The sequence below is a fragment of the Aotus nancymaae genome, unplaced genomic scaffold, assembly GCF_030222135.1.
Source record: "Aotus nancymaae isolate 86718 unplaced genomic scaffold, 86718_ANA_hifiasm-v0.15.2.pri h1tg000033l, whole genome shotgun sequence".
NCBI lineage: Eukaryota > Metazoa > Chordata > Mammalia > Primates > Aotidae > Aotus > Aotus nancymaae.
This window is the reverse complement of record NW_026988447.1, coordinates 12,694,276-12,710,497: the sequence shown is the minus strand read 5'-3', so window position 1 is coordinate 12,710,497 and position 16,222 is coordinate 12,694,276. Positions and strand designations below refer to the sequence as shown.

Here is a 16,222-nt window from a genome sequence, read left to right as displayed (position 1 = left end):
CCACTGTTGGAGTTGCACTGCTTTACAGTTTATTTATTTTTCTAATTTTTGGTTTAAATAATTCTGGATACAGTTTAAAGCCAATCACCTGTACCCTTTTTCCAGTGTAAATGTTCTGCTAGACAACTCCTGTTGAGTGACATTCACTCATTAGATTCTGTTTTGTGGCTAAACAACACCAAGTTTCTTTAGCTTTATATAAATCTATTTTGTAAACCTTGCAGCACTCTTAATCTCTCTTTCATGCCTTCTACCAGTTATCTACATCTTCCTCCAGTGTAGATATGCAAACTGAACTGAATCTCTATCTGTTTTAAATTGGAAGGAGGTTTTATTCTGACTTGGTTTTGCAGATTAACTTTTGGTTCATATATATTTATTTTAAAAAATATGTATTTAGCACCTACGTATAATGTACTATGAAAGGTGAACCGGAGGTTAAAAAACAAAAAAGAACTTAAGACACAGATCCAGAACTCCAGTTTCTTTGAAACACACTGTAAGAAAATAAAACATAACGAGACAATAACAAAACAAATCACAGAGAAATAGAATTTTGGGAACTGGAGTGGACCAATTAAATACTAAGCATGGAATAATAATATAAAACTGGAACAGCAATTCAAGGGAAAATAGTTGAGTCAGTCAAGTTTAACTAAAAAAAATAAGGACACGGATAACAATTTTTCATTTGTATATCAGTAATAGTATAAATATACTTTCTATCTATGCCATGAAGTTATCACTGGATACATAGCCCCTTTTTCGTCCTTATTTATGATGTCCTATCTCCTCTGCTACAATTTAAGGTCCTTCAGGGCAGAGACAATGTCTCATACCTCATATTACCAACACTTAATATAGCATAAGTGTGTAGTCCCCACTTACTATAGATTAAATATGTGAAAGTGTGCATATAGGACATAGGCTTATTAAGAAATAAAATGGTCACTGTATCATATTTTTAAAGCATATCAAGTAATTTCACATCAATCATATTAAAGATCTTTGTAGGAAGTAGCATCTAAGTCCAAGTACAGTGTTCTACATGTAGAAAGACCTTATTAGCAGCATGTATTAAGCTAATCATTTCATTCAACAGGTATTATTTATTGAAAGTCTATCTGACCCAGTCATAGCTTTTCGGCACTTACTAATTCATTTATTCTTCCTGGAAATATACTTAGAATACTAGGTGGAAATTACAGCACACAGTGATAAGATAATCTGCCTAAGGTCACAGTGGTCGAACTGGAATTCAAACCCAGGATGTGGAGCTCCCAAGTCGATGCTCTTGAGCACTGTACTGCATCACCATACCTCCAGGAAGGAATGCCTGTTAGAGTCTCCCTCCCTGCAACCAGCTGACATCCTACCTTGCATTACTTCTTTGTGCAGAGTTGGACATTGGTGCTTCCCAGGTATAGGTGAGGTGTGTGGTACATGGGGGTGTTGCACTTTGCCCTGACCTAGCACTAAGTTGAAAGTGATTCAAATTTGAATAGTGTGGATCTATTGAGCTTAGTTTGGTGCTAGTTTGAATAGAATGCTGAACTTAGGTACTAAATCTCTGTTAAAATATGTTTATAGTTTCTAAATATTAGATTAAATTTCCATGCTTCATTACTTGAAATTTGGTTCTGTTCTTGTAAATGAATTGCTGATCCTACTCACAGTTTCCCTCTCTATAGCTAGAATCCTGTCTCTTGCATTATTTCTCTGTGCAGAATTGGACATTGAGGTCTCCGAGGGATAAATGGGATGTGGTGTACATGTGTGTTTGGGGCTTTGCTGTGATCTAGAACTAATATGGTTAAAGCAATTCAACTTTATACTATATGAGTCAGTCTTGACCACATTTTAGCCTTCTTTGAGCTCCTAAAGGACTTTATATTATTCCTGTCACACACTGACTTGGATTGTTAGGGAAGGCTGGTATACATCCAGCACAGCAGGACAGAAATATTTGTCCAGTAAATAAGGAAATGAGTGAAAAAGTCTGGAAGAATTCTGTGTCACCTGAAATTCATAAGCAGACTTTTCTTTTTAAATAGAATTGTAGTAATTATGAAAGTATGAATATTAGCAGTTCTTATACAATTTTCAGTCTCCTCATTAAGCCCACATTCCTCTTGGTTATATGTGTAAGGAAAAAATAGGTCAAGTTTATATTAGCAGCATCAACCTACAAAGAAAATAGTAAACCTAGAAACTTACAAAGAAAATAGAAAACCTAGGTCAGGTTTTCTTATTTAAAATTAATATCTGCTTGAAATAACATATTTAGAAGTGGCTCTTAAATATAGCTTTTATTCATTTGATCAAAAATGAACATATTTAGTACTATGGAGCAAAAATTGCACAGTAAAAAAGAAAACATATAAAGTCTAGTTCTTTCAGTTCCTTGAAGGTAAAAAGGTTGAGAGGAAAAACAATTCTTCCTGATACCAGTCTTATGATACAATATATGTTCTGTGAAAATGTGAAAAATGTAAAAATTTTAAAAATATGAAAACAGTGTTGAAAAAATGGTTTTAAAGACGGATGATGAAGCTGCCTTCTGCCAATCTTAATGCTAGAATAAATGTCAAATGTGTAAATTCTTGTTGGTGCCTGTGCAATTAATCAAGATATTTATTCTAAATCCATTTTTGTTTTTATACATTCATGTATGTTTTCAGTTATTCTCGTTTCCATATTTAAGAAATAACAAGAACAATGTTTCAGATATCACAAGTAAAGGAAAATATTAGGTTGGTACAAAAGTAATTGCGTTTTTTGCCATTAAATTCAATGGCAAAACCACAATTACTATTGAATCAGCCTAATTGTGTTGCTGGATGACACCTACACAACATCCAGGCAATTCAGCCCCCTTCCCCCATTCATTTAATTTCCGGTTTCTACCTTTCCTCCTTTCACAGTTACACATTTTAATCACAATGCCCTGTTTCACACTTCCCTGGTCAGCAATGATACTCTCTAAACTATCTTTCCTGCACAAGCACATATACCCATAAACATAAATACACGCACATATTAAACCATCCAACACATGATGGATAGCCCAGTAGCCTGGTGATGCTGTGGGATGTGCCTGCATATGGGCTCTGACCCAGCTGGCCTTTTGTTGGTGTTGGAGGCTGCCTCTTCTGAGGCTGCTGCACAGGTGACTGGAGGTGGCAGAGTGTGCCGGGTGGGTGGTAGTGTGCATATTCAGCCCAGGTACAGTTTCCCCAGCTGACCAGATACCAGGTGATCCAGGCAAAGGTCTTCAATGCAACCATGTGGTTCTGGATTCTCTGGTGCTTTTGTCATGACTCAGATGCTGTGCTGGGTCACTTTGTACATCCAGAGCCTTCCCAGATGAAGTGGACAGATGAAGAATTAGGTATCCTTCCTGATGATAAAGACAGAAAGTGTAGACTCAGCTCTTTACAAGAGTTAGGTGAGAATTTCAAGAGATTATAGGCTTCACATTATATATTGAGGTAAGAAATTAAAGTTGTTTGGTGAAAAATAATAATAAAGCTGGGTGTGGTGGCCCAGCACTTTGGGAAGCCAAGGTGGGAGGATTGCTTGAGCCTAGGAGTTTAAGACCAACTTGTCAACATAAGAAGACCCTGACCCTACAAAAAATTAAAAATTCAGCCAGCCACGGTGGCACACACCTGTGTTCCCAGCTACTCAGGAGGCTGAGGTAGGAAGATCTCTTGAGTCCAGGAGGTCGAGGCTGCAGTGAGCCATGATCGCAACAATGCACTCCAGCCTGGATGACAGAGTGAGACCCTGTCTCAAAAAATACAATAAATAAATAAAAATAAACAGTACATTAGGTCATACTGCTAATGCGTGTGTGTATATGTGTATGTATACACATATTTTTTCTCATGGTGTAAGTGCACTGAGCACTGAACGGAAGGTATAAAATAGTTTTGCCTTGTGGTCATTAGTAAATCTTCCTGTCAATACTTTCATGAGCCCTCTATCGAGATATTGTGACTTTGGTGCATACTTTGTGGTATCCAGTTTAGTCTATGATCAAAGGATAATGCAGAGTGAAGGCAAACAATTTTGGAGGAAAAAAATCCACCCTGCTACCACTCTCATGATTAATATGCTATGTGCAGACTTCTTGTTTTCTACTACCAACTTTGTGTCCTGGCAAACAACTTTGAATTCTAAGACTGACAGCAGAGTGCTAGTGCTAGTGCTGCAACTATAGCAAAGAAAAAAACACCACGTTTCTGTATGTTAAAATGCAAGTTTTGCCATGACTTAAGACTTCTTCAAACTGATTGTCAGTGAAACAGTGAGCAAACATCAATTTAAGATTGGTGGAAGCCCATTGCCAATAAAGGATTGATCACTAACTTTGAGGAAGATGGTTAGAAGAAACTATTGCTAAATGGTAGGCAGGGCTTTATAAAAAGGAATTGCCAATAGATAGCACTGGACACACAAAGCCATAATGACCATACTAATACCTGGAAAATGCTCTTCAGTCTTGTAAAATGCTCTTCAATTAAAGCTACCATTGTTGGAAACATGTTTTTTTGCCTCTCATTCATGATGTGTGTGTATACTTAAAATGCCTTCCAGCTCTAGAAGGACCTCTGTGGGGTTAGATTACAGGTATTGGATAAACTCATGGTTTAATAATAATTCTAATAAACCATGACTTTCCATGAGATAAACACGGAAATAGATAAAAATGTATGCATGCATGTGCGCATGTATGCATGTGTGTGTTTGTACGTCATGAAGCTATTTTCTACTTCTGCCTGCTGAAAGAATATAGAAGCAATGGCACCCCACTAGCAATGACACACCAAGTGTCCAGATTTTACTTCTAAATACAATTCTGTACACTAAAAGGAACCAGGTCTGCATTGTTTGCCCTTGTACAATTGTTGATTGTAGAATTGGGGTTGGGAAAGAACAAGATGAGCCTGGAACATTTTATGGTGGCAGCAAGCAAAGAAGTGCTCAAAGAATGGTGGATACAGTAGCTCATGCCTGTAATTCCAGCACTTTGAGAGGCCAGTGAGAGGATTTCTCGAAGCCAGGAGTTCGAGACCAGCCTGGGCAACAAAGCGAGACTTCCATCTATAGAAAAATAAGATAATTAGCCAGGTGCAGCTACTTGGGAGGCAGAAGCAGGAAGATTGCTTCAGCTCAAGAGTTCAAGGCTGTGGTGAGCTATGATCAGGCCACTGCACTTTAGACTGGAGTCTGAGCGACAGAGACCCTGTCTCTAAAACAAACAAACAAAAATAGAATGGTAGGGACAAGTCAGAAGCACACACATCCAGCCTGAAGGAACTTTCACAGGAGAAAATGGAACAATCTGATCATCAAAATAAATAAAAATATTAATGAATCTAATCCTTTGAATAAAATAATACAATGAAGTCCACAGCAATATTAACAGGCAGGAGAGAATAGAAACCTCTTTCTTATGATAGAAATATAACTCCTTACTATAGAAAGAATGACTAGAATAATCACCATTTGGAAATCATCATCATCATAACTGATTCAGACAAGAATTATCAATGGATGCTAAAACTCATGGTAGAAACTTTGAGAGTTACCAGGATATTCACATAGTCTCAAAGTATTACCCCACAAGAAACATATTAATTACAAAAGGAAAATAGTAACTTTGCATTGCTTAAACCTGGCAGACATATTTTAACCAATTGATCAATATTATGATCTCTAGCATCAATGCCTTGTGGCCTAAGATTACCAGGAACACATCCACCTGCAGTTGAACAAGATGAGTTATTAATTATTTTAGTGACAGAGAATGCACCTCATGAGAAACCACGGGGACATCTCCATAAGATGGTGTTAGAAAGGACTTAGAGGATTTGGGCTTGTGTTAGACAATTTTGTGGAGGATTTAAAGAAGTTCTGGATTGGATGCTCTCAGGAAGCAGGGATAATTCTGTGGTTGAATAGCTTATTAAATCTAATAAAAAAGTAAGGAAGACCAGACTGAAACTAGAGCTGTAATTGGTAAAGAAGCCACAGGCATACATATTAGCCAGGATTGAGGGATGATTAGTTATTTGAATGATGATGACAATGTTTATGGTTTTGTCTATGTTCAGACTTGATAATGAATGGTCTTGTCACAAGGTCACAGAGTGGCCTTGACTGATTGCTTTGGTTCAATAAAATGGAGCTTGACTAGTGTTCTGGTAAATAGTTTATGTTCAACAAAAGAACTTCAAGTCTCAGCTGTGAGTGCCAGTGTATCTCCCTAGCAACACCAAGGTTACTGTGGCATTCTCAGATTCCAGATGTCAGGGACGAATCAACATCAACATCACTTGCCTACTGATACGACGCATTGAAAATGGAACACCATCACTCCTGTGACATTCCTGCCCAAACTTCATAACCTGGATCTAATCATGAGGAAATATGAGACAAATACAAATTGGTGGATATTCTACAAAATAGCATGTCTGTTTTCCCCCAAATGTCAATGTCATAAAAGAAAGACAGATTGATTAATTAATCATTCTGCATCAAAGAAGACTAGCAAGACATAACAACTGACTGCAATGCTTAATTTGCAATTTACTTTTGCTTTAAAGGACATTACTGGGATAGTTGGCAAATTCTGAATAAGCCTGTAGATTAGGTAATTGTATACATGTTAAATGTTCTGATTTTGATAATTGTACTATGATATGTAAGAGAATATTTTTACTTTTAGAAAACATATATTGAACAATGTAAGGATAAAGAGGCATTATATCTATTTCTCAAATAGCTCAGAAAAAAACAATATTTGTATATGTATATACACGTGTGCACATACACATAAAGGGAAGAATAAAACAAGATTTGGAAAATCTGGGTAAAGAATATATATGAATTCCTGGCACAATTGCTGCAAATGCTGTAGATCATCTGTAATGATGTCAAAATTAAAAGGAAAAAGGAAAAAAAATGGTGAATTTGACTTTGCTGTTTGACTCATTGCATTCTTAGGTAAAATGTCTATTTATACACATATTTACATCTAAATCTCCTAGCTTAATTTTTATGGCCGTCATAAGGCTGACTTGTGGGGTTTATTCAGAGTATATAATTCCTTTAGCAGTCCTTGTATTTGGTAGAATGTGTTCTAATTAATCTTTTCTTCTGTAGATATGAATTGCCAGGAATATATGCACTAAACTTTGTTTTGAAAAATCCTCTTGATGCCAGATGCACTGCATCACTGAGAAGTGATCCACAGGTGAGCATCTAAGCGTTGAACATTTTTCTATTCTGTATTTTTTCTTTCGTGTGTTGTTGATATCAGGCTGTTATCAACACATTCTATAAAATGGGACCATAGGTATATGCATTACAACACAGAATCATTATAACACAGAGTGCAGAATTAGGGATAAAATAGAAGTGATATCATTTTTGATAGCTTCTTAGTGAAACATAATTGTTTTTATTTTAATGACTGTCATTTTAGATGATTTGAATATCATAGAGCACAAGAGAAAACATAGTGTTTTCACATTTAAGTTCGTGTGTGTGTGCGTGTGTGCTCATAAATGACTTAATTTTAAAGCTAAAGAGTATTTAGTATGCTATAGATTAAGACAAAGCTTTATTTAAGGCAAAGAAAGTTATTATCTTATTATTATATAGTCTAGAATCAGCTAAAGTCAGATACTATGGAATTGGATTGACACATGCCTGGGTCATCCTAAGAAGGAAATAAAAGTACTTTAGCTCAGTCCATTGTATCACTTAGCCGTAAAATTTTCAAATTATTATGAAACCTTGCTAAATTTAGCTCTTCTTAATCATAATTGACAATCAGTGGTGGCTATATAATTTTTAATAAATGCATAAGAACAATATCTTATTTAGTAGGAGTATCTCTTAGGTTCTCATGTATATGTCAGGGGGACTACCTTACCTTAAGGATTCTACCATTAATCTCACTGGGCCCCATTACCTTGTGGCAATGACCTGAGGTTTGACAAAACTGTAAGAGCCGGCATCAGCAACCGTGGTTCTTCAAGTGTGAGGGCTACCTGCCTCAGAATCAACTGGGTGCTTATTAGAATGAAGATTCCTGGCTCCACCCCAGACCTACTCCATTGGAAACTGATTGCGGGACCTAGGAATCTACTTTTTAAATAAGCTCCCTAAAGTGATTGTTAGGCACCTAATGTATGAAAAACATTCTCAGAACTTGCCTTAAATTAAATTTTAAAAAACGAATGTACTTTATACTCCTCTATCTCTCTCATATTTCTTTCCACATTACATACTTTATCAATATCTCAAACTAAACACATAAGAAACCTCTGGAACAATTTTATTCAATCAAGATCTTAAAGTCCAGAACTACCCAAGATATCCTCAGTTCAACGATTCTGTAGTTCTGCTCTCAATCTATTATTTGAATCATCTAAAGATCATGAAGTCATTTCATTAGGAAATAATTATAAAGTTTATTAAAACAATTCACATTCTTCAACTATGCTTCTTGTTTCAGCAGATAACCTGCAGGCATCATTGATGACATTAAAATTAGGGTGAATCACAAGCAGGAGAAGATATTACTTCAGAAGTATATAAAGTGAATCACAAGCAAAAAATATATATATATTTCAGTTCCTTTATATGTTCAATTTACTTGATGTTTGTTTATTTTGTCCTGTTTGTGGTGATCCTTAGTTTTTTCATTTTCTTGCAACTAATTCATTCCTGTAAATGAAGAGTTTCTAATTCAGGAACTGCTTCTTTTTACACACATTAATTTTGAAAAGTTTTTTTCCACATAGAATTTGTCTATGAAATAATACATTTTACTGTTCCTTAGTATGCATTTTTGAAATGTACTTATTATCATTCTATCAAATAAAATGTCATTTACCCAAAGCATTTAAATAGGAGTCACTGTTAAAAAACAGGTGACCTGAAATGTAATAATTCTAATAATAGAATGCTCAAAACACCCAGTAATGTTCTATTTTGTGCAACAAATCATTGGGCAAATAATTCTGGACTTCCAGATCAAAGATATCAAAGATATTTCTGATTTAAAGTCATTATTGAATCCCAGATAAAAGAATGCAGGAAATAGGCAGATAAATAAATAAACACCAGCATGATAGACTAAATACCAGCATTAACAATGTGGTCATTGGAGTGTGAAGGGAGTGGGTAATTTTTAACAAATGTAGACCTATCATCTCACCAAATATATATGAGACAAGAAGACTATATATATATTATATCTATATTATATATATATAAAAGAACATCTTCATCAAATGCCTAGTATATATAGAGAGACCGAGATATATATATATATAGACATATATATAGTAGGCATTTGATGAAGATGTTCTTTTTTCTGTAAAGCATATACTTAAAAACTTTGATAAACTGTGATTTGTTTAATATATTCACTTTTAGAGTATCCTTCTCCGATGCTCAAATCCAAGCTGAAATATTCTTGTCCTCATTTAAGAGTATCTTACTCATCTTTTAAAATGTGTAGACATCTTACTATCTACTACAAGCAATTTGCATGTATAAGCTTACATTATACATTAAGTTCACATTCAAAGAAGCAATCTAACAATTACTTACACAATTTTAACACTTGCATAAGATTCTTGTACTAAATTTGGAGAAATAGAGAAATCTGAATATTTTATCCTTCTCAGTCGGAGTTTAAAAAATTAATGGTTCAGTGACTTAATACTTTGAGCTCAAATTAAATTCAAGGTTTGCTATAAAACTTTTCACATTTTAGCCCAGAGGAAAACATTTAACCACTTGTAATGAACTATACATATTTTTTGTTTTATAGTACATACTATGATAATGATATTATAGTGATTTATGCAATAAAAATGTGATTACAAATTTTAATAAATTACTCTGAGCCTAATTTTCCATAGCATCTTTCATTAATATGATTCCCTCACCAGCACCCCACCACATGCCTAGTTTGATACTGAAGATTGAGAGCACTAAGGGAGAACCTACTGTTATAACAAATGAGGAGAAAGAAAGATCAAACTTTTGGAAACACGTACGTAACATTTTCTACAAATATTAATGCTGTAAATAGGAATATAATTCAAAACTTATTTTTCATGAAGATTTGTAATACAAGCAAATGACCTACTACTGTCACTCTGTCAATTTATTACACACCAATAACTTCCATAAATTCCTTGGTCACATCAAGCCTTGAGGCATCTTCATGGACTGGTAGATGACCTCACCAACTGGTTGGGTTTAGGATTTTAATTCTTCAGAATCTATTATATAAACTAAAGTGGGTGGGAACAAACTCTTTTTGACTTTACTTCCAAATGTTTCTGGAGCTACACTTCTTAATCTCCTTCCTCCTTTGCTGTCTCAGAGCAACAGAGGTTCTTTCTCCTCACCAGTTCTAACTTCCATCTGCAATTTTGATCCCATGACTTCCCAACCTGTAGACTGATTGCCATCAGTTATTTACCTATCCATCTATCATCTATCTATCTATTTATCTATCTATCTAATCTACCTACCTGTCTATCTGTCTTCTATCTATTTCACTGTGTTTTTCCTGTCCCCCAATTCTCCTTTTATATACAAATATCCTCCTGTGTTCTCCATTTAAAACAAATTTAAAAATTAAAAGCAGGCCAGGTGCAGTGACTCACACCTATAATACTTCCCAGCACTTTGGGAGGCCAAAGGCGGGAGAATGGCTTGAGCTCAGGAGTTTGTGATCAGCTGGGGCAACATAGTAATATCCTGTCTCTACAAAAGAAAAAAAATAGCTGGTTATGCATGCCTGTAGTGCCAGCTACTTGTAAGGCTGAGGTGGGAGGATCACCTGAGCCTGGGAGGTTGAGGCTGCAGTGAGCCGAGATCATGCCACTGCACTCCAGTCTGGGCAACAGCGAGAGACCCCATCTCAAAAAAAATAGTAATAAAAAAATTAAAAATTTAAAAAGTGAACATTGAAAGAGCAAATAACAATAAAAGACTTTTCATTTGATCCTCCATTTCTCATTTTCTTTCCTGCAAAGCCTTCTGAAACTCTCTATTCTTTGCCTAGCCTTTCCTTTCGCCTAACTCTCACTCAACCCTCAGCAGTCAGGCACTCACGAAACTATTTTCACACTAGTGCCTTGCTTGTTGCCTAATCAAATGGTCTCTCAGTGCTCTTGCTAGCTGCTCTGTGTTTGACACGACTGAACGCGCCTCTCCTAATAAGACTTTGTTCGGCCTGGCCGTCTCCCACCTCTCCTTCCCCAGCATCTTGGCTGGCTCCTTAGTGCTGCCTTCCCTTTACGCAGGACTCCATCCTGGCTGCCTTCTCACCACATTCTATGTGTTATCCCAGGGCAGTTTTGTCTACTCCAAAGTAGTAGCACCCACACACTTCTGACTTCTAAATCTGTATCTTATGGCCGGAATTCTCACCAGAGATCTTGTTAAATCTATGTATCCACCTACTTAACACCCCAACTTGAAAAGCCATAGACTCCTGAAACTCAACATGTCCAAGAGTGAACTCATTTGTTCCTCCCGTAAACCTGCTTTTCCTCCTACCTTCCTCATCTTTATGAAGGTAGGAGGAAAAGCAGGTTTTTTTCTCATCACTCTTTGCCCAGAGTCATCCCTAGTTTCATTTTATTCTTCCAACTTCTGCCACCACCACTATATCCAGTTGGTCACCAAAAGTATCTTTAACTTTTTTCATGCCTCTCCATCTCAGTTTCCATTACCTTAATCTGGCCCCTTTTCATTTCTTCCCTGTATTACTAAGTGGCCTTCTAATTGGTCTCTGCTCCACAGTTGCCTTGGATCACATCATTCCCCTTCTTGAATGCCTCTCATGGCTATCAACTACCTACAGAATAAAGTCTGAGCTCCCCAGATGGCCTAGGAGGCACTTCACAACCTGGGTCTCACCAGCTTCCTGGTGTGGCTCTGACCTCTTCCCTTAGAGAGGTATAAACCTTGTATTCTAGTTGAGCTGCACTATTTAAATCTCACCTTTGTTCATACTACTTCCTTTGCCTGGCCTCTTGGTACCCACCTACCTCCATCTGTGGATCTAACCAACTCTGACGCCTCATGGTACTGCTTAGGAGCTACTTACTCTCTCACGTTCCCCGCCCCAAGTAGAATGAATTGCTCACCTTTAGTGCATGATGCTTTTCCAACACATCACACAGAATTATGAAAGTTTATTCAGGTTTGTTTCCTCCTTACCAGGCTCTGTGTTCCATTAGGGAGGAGACTACATCTCATTCATTGCTGTATTTTGGAATGTCCACATGGAACTTGAGACTAAATGTTCAATAAATACTTGTTGAAGTGGATTCAAGACTAGAATTCTCCCATCCCCATTTACAGAATTTTCTACTGCCTTATGGCTCTTTGCCACCTTTTGCAAATTTACATGAGAGTTATAGGCAAGGAAGAAATTGCTATATGTATTCCAGAAGAAAAATATTACATAGCCATCCATTCTTGAGTTCTTACGAGGTGCTGCTTTTAAGTAATATATGCATATTAATTCATGTAATCCTTGCAACAACCTTACAAGGTAGGGATCATCTTTATCATCATCCTTACCTGAGAGAGGAGGTAACTGAAACAGAGTAGTTAAGTAACTTGCCCAAGGTCACAAAGCTAGGAAGTAGAAGAGCCAGGATTTGAACCCAGGCAAATTGGCTACAGAGTAGACATTCTTAACCATCACTCCACACTGTTTACATTTGTAGTGTGCAGTCCCAGCCTACCCCTTTGTCTTCCTTATTTGGTAGCAACAGCACATGTATTTTCAGGAACAGATAAATATGTCAGTACGTTTAAATCTATTTGGCTATGTAAGTATGAGAATGTTTTATTGATATAAAGTTTGTATGTAATTTGTAATTTTAAAATAGTTAAATAAAATATGTATTGCTTTTGACTTTCTCAAAGAAGTGTAGAATTTTTGAGTCAAAAGGGGCTTTGAGGATCACTCAGAGAGATGACTCTTCACCCAAGGTAATAAATCTAAATTTTAAATAGGAATAATTTTAGAATATAAGCCAATAAAGTTAAAATTCTTAACTAATCCAAATAAGTGTAACTTACAATATAATTGTTGGATAAATGTGTAAGCAGGAACTTTATTGAATGCCTACTGTGAACTCAGAACTCACTCTTATGAATATGTTGCTCTACTCAAGGAAGATGCATTTCTAGATAATATTGCTAAAATGAGTTATATAAAGTCACATTTTTCATAAAGAACATTACCAAAATAGCTTCTTGGCAATTAATCTTTCTTTTGTAATATCAGTAATTACTCTTAATAAAGAGTGATTCTTCTTGAATTTGGTTTTCTGAAAAAAGAATAAACCTCTGCTAGACATTTTACACTGGAGGATTCATAAACAAGTAGAGAGAAATCTTCAAAATTTCTATCATTTAACCTATAAAGCAAAATACTTGGTTAAATTATAATTAAGCACCATTTAATTTTTTTAAAAAAAGATGAAAAACAAATTGTTATTTGGAAACCAAATGGTGCAGCTCTAAAAGACATACAAGAAAATCCAGTCCCTTGCAAAAAAGTAAAAACAAATGTAGGAAGAGACGTAATTTAAGGAAACAGAAAGAGAGTTTGGACTTTGTCATCTTATATCGGACTTGGCAGTGAGATGTGAGAATGACCATCTACAGCTATCACTAGATTGAATTCCAGGAAGGTTCAGAAGCTGTAAGAGCCAAGGAGAGTCACCAGCAGGGAAGTAATGGATACTATCTGTTGCCTTTTCTGTGATGAGTGGACCAGGGCACGAAGAGTTCAACTGATCACAAAGTAGATTGTGCCAATATTCTGGGTGATACAGGACTAATAGGAGGAAATCTAATAACAACGTGGAGGATGTGTAAGTCTGGCTAAACCTTTGAGCCTGGTTCCAGGGCTACCCTCTAGAGACACCTTTATTGGTAGGGACCTGCTGACTGTGGCCTGGCACCCTGAAGTTCGCAGCATTATTGGTTAGGTTACTTGCTCTTCTGTGGGAGGCAGGTCACAATTAGATGAAACTCATGATATAAGAGACCCTGGGTCACTCTCCATGCTGATTGTGAGCCTAATTGCCCAGGTTCTAATGCATTTAGAGCTGATTTTTTAGATGCCATTTGGCCCCCAGGGATTAGAACCAGTCATAATGATGTCTGATATGGTTTGGCTGTGTCCCCACCCAAATCTCATCTTGAATTCCCACGTGTTGTGGGAGGAACCCAGTGGGAGGTAATTGAATCTTGGGGGAAAGTCTTTTCCATGCTGTTCTCATGATAGTAAGTAAGTCTTACGAGATCTGATGGTTTTCAAAAGAGTCGTTCTCCTGCACAAGCTCTCTCTTTGCTTGCTGCCATCCACGTAAGACATAACTTGCTCCTCCTTGCCTTACGCCATGATTGTGAGGCTTCCCAGCCAAGTGGAACTGCAAGTTCAATTAAACCTCTTTCTTTAGTAAATTGCCCAGTCTTGGGTATGTCAATCGTCAGCATGAAGATGGACTAATACAATGTCCTTAGAGGATATCACAGAAAAAACTAGAGCCCTCCCTTCCAGATTCCAACACCCTAGAATTAAATGAGATAAACGAACGACAGATGAAAAAGAATAAGTGTAATATATGTTACAACATAAAATAATTATGATCAAAGGGCAAATATTCTGGATTATTATTTTTGAAAGTTAAACTAATTGAACATGAAAAGCCCTGTGATTTCTGATTTAAACTGCTATATAGATTAAAAAAAAAAAAACTTTTTAGATTTTAAATTTATCTTTAAAGAAAAAGGTTACTGGCTGGTACAGTGGCTCATGCCTGTAATCCCAGCACTTTGGGAGCCAAGGCGGATGGATCACAAGATCAGGAGATCAAGACCATCCTGGCTAACATAGTGAAACCCTGACTCTACTAAAAATACAAAAATTAGCCAGGTGTGGTGGTGCCTTTAGTCCCAGCTACTCAGGAAGCTGAGGCAGGAGAATAACTTGAATCTGGGAGGTGGGGGTTGCCGTGAATCTGGGAGGTGGGGGTTGCCGTGAGCCAGGATCCCACCACTGAACTCCAGCCTGGGCAACAGAGTGAGACTCTGTCTCAAAAAAAAAAAAAAAAGAAAAGAAAAAAGAAAAAGAAAAAGATTACTGAATTTAAAAAAATTAATCCTATGTGATCCAATTTCAGTTCCACTCACATTCTTTATGGGTAAAGTCTGGATGTTAATAAAATGAAAGCAATTTTATGTACTCTGACTTAAAGGCAAGTCATTATAGAGGGCAACCAGAATAAAATAAGTGTACTTAAGTCAAGCGTGCAGTTTGTGCTTACAGAGGCAAACACAGGCAGCTTGGTTCTTAAGATAGAGCTGCTCACTTGGAGTTCTCCCAATCAAGAAGTTGGAGACAAAAATCCATTTTTTATAGTTGCATGAACCTTTTAGGTGTGAATCAGCTTCAGTTGAACTACTTTAATTTTTAGTTCAATGGCGTAAGATAAGAGTATAACATCATAGGATGACTATAGTTAACAATAATAATATCTAGTTTCAAGTAGCTAGAAGGAGGATGTTAAGTGTTCTCAACATAAATAAATGATAAATGTTTGAGATGATGGATATGCTAATTACCCTGATCTGAGCACTATACATGATATGTATCAAAACATCACTATGCATCCCATGATACTGTACAATTGTTAGTTTTCAACTAAAATATTTTAAAAGTTTTTAAAAAGTAAATGTAGCTACAAAAGACCAGAATGATACACTGATCCCCTTCAAATTAACTTTAGATATTAAAGAGACATTATATATATATATATATATATTATTATAAGTTTTGGAGTACATGTGCAGAACATGCATGTTTGTTATATAGGTATACATGTGCCATGGTGGTTTGCTGCATCCATCCCTCCGTCATCTACATTAGGTATTTCTCCTAATGTTAGTCCTCTCCAATTCTCCCACCCACTGCTAACCTACCCTTAGCCCCTCCACCCCCCCAATAGGCTCCAGTGTGTGATGTTCCCCTCCCTGTGTCCATATGTTCTAATTGTTCAACTCCCACTTATGAGTAAGAGCATGCAGTGTTTGGTTTCTGTTCTTGTGTCAGTTTGCTGAGAATGATGGTTTCCAGTTTCACCCATGT

At 36.5% G+C, this 16,222-nt stretch overlaps 1 protein-coding gene across 5 annotated transcripts in view; it reads left to right on the top strand.

Moving 5' to 3' along the window:
- The window catches only part of LRAT (lecithin retinol acyltransferase), a 146,311-nt gene that overhangs the window by 109,189 nt on the left and 20,900 nt on the right, over positions 1 to 16,222 (top strand). Inside the window, exons 5-6 of one of the 5 annotated variants that reach the window (XR_001106838.2) lie at positions 7,174 to 7,264; positions 8,534 to 10,084. The gene's annotated coding sequence lies outside the window, so the exon portion shown is untranslated. Of the gene's footprint in view, positions 1 to 7,173; positions 7,265 to 8,533; positions 10,782 to 16,222 lie in introns of those variants that run through there. The other 4 variants (XR_010345358.1, XR_010345359.1, XR_010345357.1 and 1 more) reach the window with 4 other exon arrangements.